This window comes from Palaemon carinicauda, chromosome 19, assembly GCF_036898095.1.
Source record: "Palaemon carinicauda isolate YSFRI2023 chromosome 19, ASM3689809v2, whole genome shotgun sequence".
NCBI classification, from domain to species: domain Eukaryota; kingdom Metazoa; phylum Arthropoda; class Malacostraca; order Decapoda; family Palaemonidae; genus Palaemon; species Palaemon carinicauda.
In genome coordinates, this window is record NC_090743.1 from 86,022,672 (window position 1) to 86,033,292 (window position 10,621).

Below are 10,621 nucleotides of genomic sequence, written 5' to 3' on the forward strand. Positions count from 1 at the left end.
TTTAGGAAGCTCCCGCTTCAACTCGGGGAACTGGAAGCCTTTGGATTTCCGCGAAACCACCCGGAGGATGCCTCAAAGGCCTAAGTATTAGGGGCTGCCAAGCAACCCAATGATTCAACCATTCAATCCAGAATCTGCCGACGATGCCGCCTAGAATTCGAAGTTTACAAAGAGGGAAAGATAAAAGAAGAAGTTTGTATATTCCACCCTTATCGTCTATGCAAAAGGAAATATGGATGCTGTGGACTTGGCGAAGGTGAACTCCCTTGTAGAAAAGCCCCGAAGAACTTCCATGATCACGTCAACATAGATGAGATGACGGGCTACACACTGACGTAAAAACATCTCTACTACCAAAAGGCTGTATAATCTCTGAGTTGCAACTGGGTGAACCCTGAGACTGGCAAGGTAATTGCGTCTATTTCCATAGTAGACTCCTTCTGTGATGACGTGTATGAAACAAAATTAAGGTCAGAAGGGGATATTCTAGATTACAATTAGGAGCTAAGTGGTCTAGCGGAAACCGATTTTCTGGATGAAAAAATTCCAACAATACAGCAAGTCAGAGACAATGTGAAATCGCTGATAACTACAAATGTAATAACCGTCGGCTTTTGTCTACAGAAAGACAAGATAGCCCTACGTCTGATTCACGACAGTGTTGTAGATATCACTGCCTTGCACCCGCGTAAGAAGGGACAAATTACTAAAAATTCTCTTTATCACCTGTGGAAGAAAATTTTGGCTTTGGAGTGCATTTCAGCTCCTTTGAAATCACGCCAGAATGCTATAATTGCATTGAAATTAGGCCTGGGTAAGGTATGAAGCCTATATTACTTAATTTTCTAATTTAGATAGATATTGATACCCTGTGTTGACTGAAGTGCTGTATCCATCAACTGTTTCGATCTATGTTAGTTTCTATAATGGTTTTCATGCCTGGAATTTCCAAATTGATAAATTTAAGCTATATTGCAGCGCCGGAGACTAGGATTCCATTCAGCACTAATGTGCAAGTAGAGGAAAGCACTGCAGTTGCATTGTGTATTGTGCTCCTTTTGCTTGATTTTTTTTAGTATATTGTGCCTTACAATGTAAAAATAATATCTTCATCTTACAGACAAAATTCTGTCCCTTAAACCTTGTTAGTTTGATTTGTATTTGTGTTTGTTATTCTCCCTCTTTTTGAGCTTGGCCTTTATAACCAAATTACTGAAACCTAAACAGTTTCAGTATGTGTAAGATTTTCCTAATGATAATAGTTCACTTTTCTATGTATTGTAACCTTCAAATTTGATTATTGGGAACCTATTTTGTGTATCTTTCATGCCATGTCCATGTAAAGCCTTTCATGCTTTCAGAAGTTTGTGCTCTTTTGATTTTTGTAACTAATGTAATATATAATTTAATTTGATTTGGAGAACAGTGCAAATTTCAGATATGAATGTAGTAATATCTAGTTTATTGGCCAATCGTTTCTCCAAATTAATCTTAATCTCCCAGAAATTTAATTATATTTTTCTACAGATTGTATTTATTCTTAGAAGAAAAAATGCTGTGACGCACTTTGCGTTTCTGCAGATTTTTATTTATATCAATTATTTTCATCTCTCCCTTTATTATCAAAAGTTTTTTTTTTTTTTTTTGTCAAAAATTTCTAAAATATTGGAAATGATGTCTTCAGTATTCTGTCGAGCTTATCTATTAATGTCCAGAATAATATAATTTGGCAAAAATAAATAATTGCCTGCTTACATTCAATACTTGGATTCATTACTTTTGTTTATTTTTTCTATTTGTTTTTTTTTTCTTTTTTTTGTAATCATAACCATTTTCATTTAAAAGTTACTACAAACCTGACATACATATACAATGAACCGAGTCTCTTTGATGTCAAAATAAGCATTTGAATAAACTGATGCTTCAATTTCCTCCATAGTATTTTTTTTTATACCAACTATTTCTCAAATTCTAAGATTGTAAAACCTGATAAATCTTAGAATTTGATCCAGCAGAAGATTGATTGATTGCTTGATTGATTTAAAGTTCTCTGGCATCTTGACATCGAAGGTCATTGAAGCCAATATCATTTATTATAAATAAAGATTAAAAGAATATTCAATTAAAACTGGAAAAGTAAATGTTATAGAAGTTAAATAGCAAAAATGAAAATAAAGCTATATACTTGCATATATATATATATATATATTATATATATATTATATATATATATATATATATATATATATATATATATATATATATATATATATATATATATATATATATATATATATATATATATATATATATATATATATATATATATATATATATATATATGTCGTCCTGATGGAAGATCCTAAAGGGTAGCTTCCTAGGGTATATTTGACTACATTGATATTCCCAGAGAATTTTACCTTAAGGTATCCAGAATTATAACTCCTGGAGCGAATATCCCTAAATAAATCTAACAGGGATATCGCATAATATCAGAGGACGTATTCCTGACACGCCACATAGCTATCTTCACCCCGAACAGTATTAACGCTTCGAGGGGTTACAGAGGCAAGAATCTAAAAACGAGAATGAAAGGAAAGTCGTTCATAATGTATCCCTCCTATCTCGTTTCGAGAGTGTATATGACTATGACGGCAGCGCCATCTTTATTACTTTTCGTGTAGCCCTTCTGCTCGGTGTTTTCCATTGTGATCTCTTCTAATTTTGGATATAATTCAACATTATAATGCTTTCTCCGGCCTCTTCTGCCTCTCGAAAGTTGAGTATTATATTTACTTTGTATAAATGTAAGCTCTTGTCGTTTTGAATTAAATCAAAAGTGATATTAACGTAAACAAGAGCTGTTGCCTACCGGAGGCATACTGGATGCTGTCGCTTGCTATGCAGGAGTCATTTAGTTAGCCAGAGCGACGTTCCCGGTTATTATGCTTTAATAAATCTAGCTATTTAGCTCCTCTAGGAATTCTTATATGATGCTGTTAGTTTTCAGTTTCGGCGATTTAGGTAACCGATCCTGCCTTTCGCTAGGCTTAGTAGCCTAGGCGTCTGGCCCTAGTACTTTCATGCATGATATAAGTTTTCTGAGTGTTATGTTATTGAAGCTATAGGCAAACATTTTCTACAATGTAAGATATTGTTGAATTTTCTTCGCCAAGTTGTATACGAGAGAGTTTCGGTGATGTAGGTAATCTATTCTCACTGCGCCTAGGCTAGTAGCCTATAGGCCTTTAGTATACTTTCACACACATCCCGGGTTGTTGTTTTCTCCACTGGAGACTGAGTTCAATCCCTTCTCCCTCTGAGTAAGCCTTAGGCTTAGTCCTAGTGGTTCTATCTGAATACTATTCAGGTATAACTAAACTAGGATATGTCTGTCCTAACCCTGTAACAAGAGTGACTGGTTTTTGGGGTGGGGCAGAACATCAGAGTATTTAGTCTGTGGTCTACGTCTAACTAGCATAGAGAATGAGATTCCTTTGCTAGGTTAGGTGCAGACACAGGAGGCTTTGCTTCCCTAGCCCACATCTGAAGGAGTGTGTACGAGTTGATTCCTCTACTATTGGTCTAACAGACTGTCCTCTGTTGTTATTCTCGGGCTGGAGAATGAGTTTTTCTCCATTGCCTGGCGAAAAAACTACACCAAACTTTGTTCTGGTATGGAGGAAGGTGGCAAGTATTGCCAACCTTCCTCTCTAATAGACAAACCCCAGGTTAGGATGAGCTTTCTTAACCGCTGAGATATTCAAAAGATATTCTCTCTCTCTCTCTCTCTCTCTCTCTCTCTCTCTCTCTCTCTCTCTCTCTCTCTCTCTCTCTCTCTCTCTCTCTCAAAAAAGGATAGATTTGCTTCTTTAAATGTCAAATCAATTTTACCAATTCAAAAAAAAACCTCATTAACTTCTTTTTTTTTTAAGTCATTTATTTTATCAGTCATTCAGAAGTTAAGTGGGACTTTTTTTCAATATTAAACTTACCCGATAATCATGTAGCTGTCAACTCCGTTGCCCGACAGAATTCTACGGGAGGGATACGCCAGCTATCACTATACTAGAAGGGGGTGTACTCACCAGCGCCACCTGTGGCCAGGTACTGCAGTACTTCTTGTTGACACCACCTCAATTTTTCCTCTGTCGTGCTTCCGGCAAGACGTTCTTGGATACGCTTATGATTTTGGAGTATTGTTCACGGTTTTTGGTGAAGTATTTCTCTAAGATTTCAGCTATTCGCTATACTGGAAACTTTTCTATTAGCTTAGCTAGCTTTTATTTGGTTTTGATTAATGGTTAACGATCTTTTGCTTGATTTGGAATCCCCCTTGACTAGCTCTTTGATTCAAGATGTCTGACCTTTCACAAGCCCCACCCCATAGACGATGTAGGTCTTGTAATAGGCGTATTCCGAAGGCCTCGGTTGATCCTCACACCGCTTGTTCTGACTGTAGGGAAAGACCCTGTCAGTTGGAAGATCGATGTGAGGAATGCGCCGGACTTTCGGAACTTGAATTTGTTCGATTCCTTAAATATTCAACCAAGTTAGAGAGAGAGAGAGTTAGGAGGAGTTCTTCTCGCTCTTCGCTTTTTTCCTCACCTCATGATCCTCAACCTTTTCCTCCCCCTGTAGTGGCTACCCCCGAACCTACTATTTGTGCTCAACCTGATATGTCCGATGTTTTGCGTGCCATTCAGGCTTTAGGTGACAAAGTGGAATCGGTGGTTAGTGACCATAAGTCTCTCTTGGCAGACGTCAAAGAGCTTAAGGTCAAAAGTGCAGTGGGAGGTGATAGTGCCAGTGCTGTGCCAAGTGCTAGTGTCAGTGCGGTGCCGAGTGCTAGTGTCAGTGTCAGTGTTGTGCGTGAGGGTACTTCTGTGCGTGCCAGTCGTCCTCCCAGTCCGGGACCTCTTGCAAGCTCCCAAGCCCAGGGGAGAAGCAATGTCGAAGGGCAAAAGGGTTCGGCAGGCCTTGATCGGCGCACAGAAGTATCCTCGGTGGTTGCGGGCGTGTCTTACAGAGACCGTCACTCCCACCCGCAGACGATTGAGCCCTTATTTTGCTCGTCTGCAGAAGAAATGTCGGGGAGAAAACGCTGGACTCAGGTCTCAAGACCTCTTAAACGTAAAGTCCAGACCTCAAGAGTTCTACAACCTGGATGCAGTCATTGGATTAGCTCTGACTCTCCGCAGTCATCAGGTGACTGCACACCTCCTAAGAGAGGTAAGGCGATGCCTCAACAGACCTCATCTTCTGTTAAGGCTTTGCCTCAGCAGACCTTAGCGTCTGTTGACCCCAAGATGACTTTGCTGCAGTCCATGCAGTCACAGCTTGCGGTCTTAATGCGTGAGTTTCAGGCTGAAAAGGTTACACCTCCTCCTGCGACCGCTCCGCCTCACCGCAGTCCAGTCTGCCAGGCGTACGAAGTTGAGGTTCCTCAGGCTACCTTACCGCGTTCTGAGTTGCCAGTTACCAGCGGTGTGCAGCAACCTCCACCTTCCTTAAGACAACCTCAACAATGGGAGCAGGAGTCTTATGCCTTACTTCCTCCTCTTCCTCTTGCGGTTAGACCATCGAGGCAACAACCTCTTGAGGTACGACAACCTCTTCCATCCATGAGGCAGCCACCTCAGCTCTCGCTGCAGCGACCTCAACTCTCCTCAAGGCGAGAGCCTCAACTCTTAAGGCTAGCACCTCAGGAACCTCAACTCGTGAGACAGGAACTGCGTTCTGCGCAGCCGCTACCTCAACTCTCGCAGCTCACACCTCAGGAACCTCAACTCGTGACTCAGGAACCTGCTACTGCGCATCCGCAACCCTTGCAGCAAGCGCAACTCTTGAGACAGGAAGCTCATGCTAGGAGTCAGCCACCTCAACCCATGCGCCTACCTTCCTCTACTCTTCTTGACCAGTCTTTGCAGCCTGAACCTCAGGTTTTAACTCAGCAACAGAGACTTGAGGATGAAACCACAAGTGTTTATGCACCCGCTTGTTCAGATTCTGCTGTTCAGCATACCGCTGTTACTTTACCTCTCACTTCGCTACACTCTGGTGATGAGGTTTCTGAGGAGGAAGCTGCGCACCTAGATCCCTCTTCAGACGTGGAGGAACCCAAGTCTTCTCCTCTACCCATTGACTTTCGTAAGGTCCTGGCTCTTTTCAGAGAGGTATACCCGGACCATTTTGTTTCTGCTACCCCCCGCTCTCCTCCATCTGAGTTTTCGCTGGGCATGCAACCAGTTAAGTCAGCCTATACTAAGCTCGTCTTTGCTAGATCCTCTAAGAGAGCTTTAAGAATATTAGGGGATTGGTTGCAGTCCAAACAGCAACTAGGGAAGACTTCCTTTATGTTCCCACCTACTAAGCTGACTTCTAAGGCGGGCGTATGGTATGCCACAGGAGAGGAACCAGGCTTGGGAGTCCCTGCCTCTGCCCAGGCTGACTTCTCAAGTTTGGTCGACTCTCCTCGTAGATCAGCGATGAGGCGCTCTAAGGTCTGCTGGACCTTTTCCGACTTAGACCACTTCTTAAAGGGTGTATTTCGTGCCTTTGAGATTTTCAATTTTCTCGACTGGTGCCTGGGGGCCTTGAGCAAGAAGACCTCCCCTGCGGACAAGGACTCAGCCATGCTTTTAATGTCCTGCATGGATAAAGCAATTCGGGATGGGTCCGGCGAGCTTGCATCTATGTTTGTTTCAGGAGTTCTTAAGAAAAGGGAGCAACTTTGCACTTTTCTTTCTTTCAGCATCACACCTTGTCAAAGGTCTCAACTCCTTTTTGCTCCGCTTTCTAAGTTCTTGTTCCCCGAAGAGCTTATCAAGGATTTGTCTGCGGCCCTGATTCAGAAGGACACTCATGATCTTGTGGCCTCTTCAGCTCGTAAGGCTAAGGTTGCTCCCTCAGTTCCCAGGACTTACCGCACCCCAGTGGCTGATACTCCTGCTACAAGGTTTATTCCGCCCTTTCGTGGCAGAGCCCCCAGCCGAGGAAGCTCCCGTCCAGACTCTTCCAGGAGCAGGTCTAGGAAAGGTCCCAAGACTTCAAAAGGCAAACACTGACTCTCCTCCTCTCCAGACAGCAGTAGGAGCCAGACTCAAGACCTTCTGGCAAGCTTGGGAAAGAAGAGATGCAGACGCCCAGTCTGTCAGGTGGCTAAGGGAGGGTTACAGGATACCATTCTGCCGCAAACCCCCTCTGACCACTTCTCCCATCAACCTCTCTCCCAACTACAAGGAGAAGGACAAGAGGCTAGCGTTACACCAGGAGGTGTCGCTCTTATTACAGAAGAAGGCAGTGGTTATAGTCCGGGACCATCAATCCCCGGGCTTCTACAACCATCTCTTTCTGGTGGCCAAGAAGACAGGAGGTTGGAGACCGGTGCTGGACGTCAGCGCGCTCAATGCTTATGTCACCAAGCAGACGTTCACTATGGAGACGACGAAGTCGGTCCTAGCAGCGGTCAGGCAGGAGGACTGGATGGTCTCGTTGGATCTGAAAGACGCTTACTTTCACGTTCCTATTCATCCAGACTCCCAACCTTTCCTGATATTCGTTTTTGGAAAGGTTGTGTACCAATTCCAAGCCCTGTGTTTTGGCCTAAGCACAGCTCCTATGGTGTTTACGCATCTGATGAGGAATATTGCAAAATTCCTCCACTTATCGGACATCAGAGCCTCCCTTTATTTAGACGACTGGCTGTTGAGAGCCTCCACGAGTCGTCGCTGTCTGGAGAGTCTCAACTGGACTTTGGACTTGATCAAGGAACTGGGTCTATTAGTCAACTTAGAAAAGTCCCAGCTCATTCCCTCCCAATCCATAGTTTACCTGGGAATGGAGATTCGGAGTCAGGATTTTCGGGCTTTTCCATCGGCCCCAAGGATAAGCCAAGCCCTAGAATGCATCCTGAGCATGCTGAAGAGGAACAGTTGCTCGGTGAGACAGTGGATGAGTCTAACAGGGATCCTGTCATCGTTAGCCCTGTTCGTCGGGTTAGGGAGACTCCACCTCCGCCCTCTCCAATTCCATCTAGCAGCTCATTGGGACAAGGAATTGACGCTCGAAGCAGTCTCTATTCCTGTCACCAAAGAGATGAAGACCACTCTCTTGTGGTGGAAGACCAACCTCCTTCTCAAGGAGGGCCTATCGTTAGCGATTCAGACCCCCAATCTTCATCTCTTCTCGGATGCATCAGACTCGGGCTGGGGCGCGACCTTGAACGGACAGGAATGCTCGGGAACATGGAACAGGGAACAGGAAACGCTCCACATCAACTGCAAGGAGCTGCTGGCAGTTCATATGGCCCTAATGAACTTCAAGTCCCTCCTGCTAGACAAGGTGGTGGAGGTGAACTCCGACAACACCACAGCCTTGGCTTACATCTCCAAGCAGGGAGGGACCCATTCGAGGAACCTGTACGAGATAGCAAGGGACCTCCTCATTTGGTCAAGAAGTCTAAACCTCACTCTAGTAACGAGGTTCATTCAGGGCAACATGAACGTCTCAGCAGATCGCCTAAGCAGAAAAGATCAAGTCATCCCCACGGAATGGACCCTTCACAAGAGCGTGTGCAACAGACTTTGGACCTTGTGGGGTCAGCCTACGATAGATCTGTTTGCCACCTCCATGACCAAGAGGCTTCCTTTGTACTGTTCCCCAGTTCCAGACCCAGCAGCAGTTCATGTGGATTCTTTTCTGCTGAATTGGTCCCATCTCGACCTTTACGCATTCCCACCGTTCAAGATCATCAACAGAGTCATTCAGAAGTTCGTCTCGCACGAAGGGACACGGCTGACGCTGGTTGCTCCCCTTTGGCCTGCAAGAGAATGGTTCACAGAGGTACTACAATGGCTGGTAGACGTTCCCAGGACTCTCCCTCTAAGAGTGGACCTTCTACGTCAACCTCACGTAGACAAGGTACACCCAAACCTCCACGCTCTTCGTCTGACTGCCTTCAGACTGTCGAAAGATTCGCTAGAGCTAGAGGCTTTTCGAAGGAGGCAGCCAGAGCGATTGCCAGAGCAAAGAGGGTATCCACTCGTAGAGTCTACCAATCCAAGTGGGAAGTCTTCCGAAGCTGGTGTAGAGCCAATGCAGTTTCCTCTACCAATACCTCTGTAACCCAAATAGCTGACTTCCTATTACATCTAAGGAATGAAAGATCCCTTTCGGCTCCTACGATTAAAGGGTACAGAAGTATGTTGGCTTTAGTTCTCCGTCACAGAGGTTTGGACCTTTCTTCCAACAAGGACCTTCAAGACATCCTTAAATCTTTCGAGATTTCTAAAGAACGTCGTTTATCCACTCCAGGCTGGAATCTAGACGTAGTCTTAAGGTTCCTTATGTCTCCTAGGTTCGAACCTCTCCAGTCAGCTTCCTTCAAGGACCTTACCCTCAAGACTCTTTTCCTCGTCTGCCTTGCAACAGCTAAAAGAGTTAGTGAGGTTCACGCCTTCAGCAAGAACATTGGGTTCACATCCGAATCTGCAACATGTTCTTTACAGCTCGGATTTTTAGCTAAGAATGAACTTCCTTCACGTCCTTGGCCTAGATCGTTTGAAATTCCTAGCCTTTCCAACATGGTGGGTAACGAGCTAGAAAGAGTTCTTTGCCCTGTCAGAGCTCTGAAATATTATCTTAATAGGTCAAAACCTATACGAGGACAGTCAGAAGCCTTATGGTGTGCAATCAAGAAACCTTCGATGCCCATGTCCAAAAACGGAGTTTCGTATTATATAAGGCTTCTGATTAGAGAAGCCCATTCTCACATGAAGGATGAAGACCTTGCTTTGCTGAAGGTAAGGACCCACGAAGTGAGAGCCGTAGCCACTTCGATGGCCTTTAATAAGAACCGTTCTCTGCAGAGCATTATGGATGCAACTTATTGGAGGAGCAAGTCAGTGTTTGCATCATTTTATCTTAAAGATGTCCAGTCTCTTTACGAGAACTGCTACACCCTGGGACCATTCGTAGCAGCGAGTGCAGTAGTAGGTGAGGGCTCAGCCACTACATTCCCTTAATCCCATAACCTTTTTTTTTTTTTAACCTTTCTCTTGAATGCTTTTATTGTTGTTTTTTTTGGGTTGTTACGGTAGGCTAAGAAGCCTTCCGAATCCTTTTTTGATTTGGCGGGTGGTCAATTCATTCTTGAGAAGCGCCTGGGTTAGAGGTTGTGTAGAGGTCCTTTAGTATGGGTTGCAGCCCTGTATACTTTAGCACCTTAGAGTTGATTCAGCCTCCTAAGAGGAACGCTGCGCTCAGTAAGGAAGACGAACTTATTAAAGGCAGAGTAACGGTTCAAGTCGACTTCCTTACCAGGTACTTATTATTTCATTGTTATTCTGAATAACTGATTATATGAAATACGGGATACTTAGCTATCCTTTAGTCATGTACACTCGTTTTCACCCACCCCCCTGGGTGTGAATCAGCTACATGATTATCGGGTAAGTTTAATATTGAAAAATGTTATTTTCATTAGTAAAATAAATTTTTGAATATACTTACCCGATAATCATGATTTAATTGACCCACCCTTCCTCCCCATAGAGAACCAGTGGACCGAGGAAAAATTGAGGTGGTGTCAACAAGAAGTACTGCAGTACCTGGCCACAGG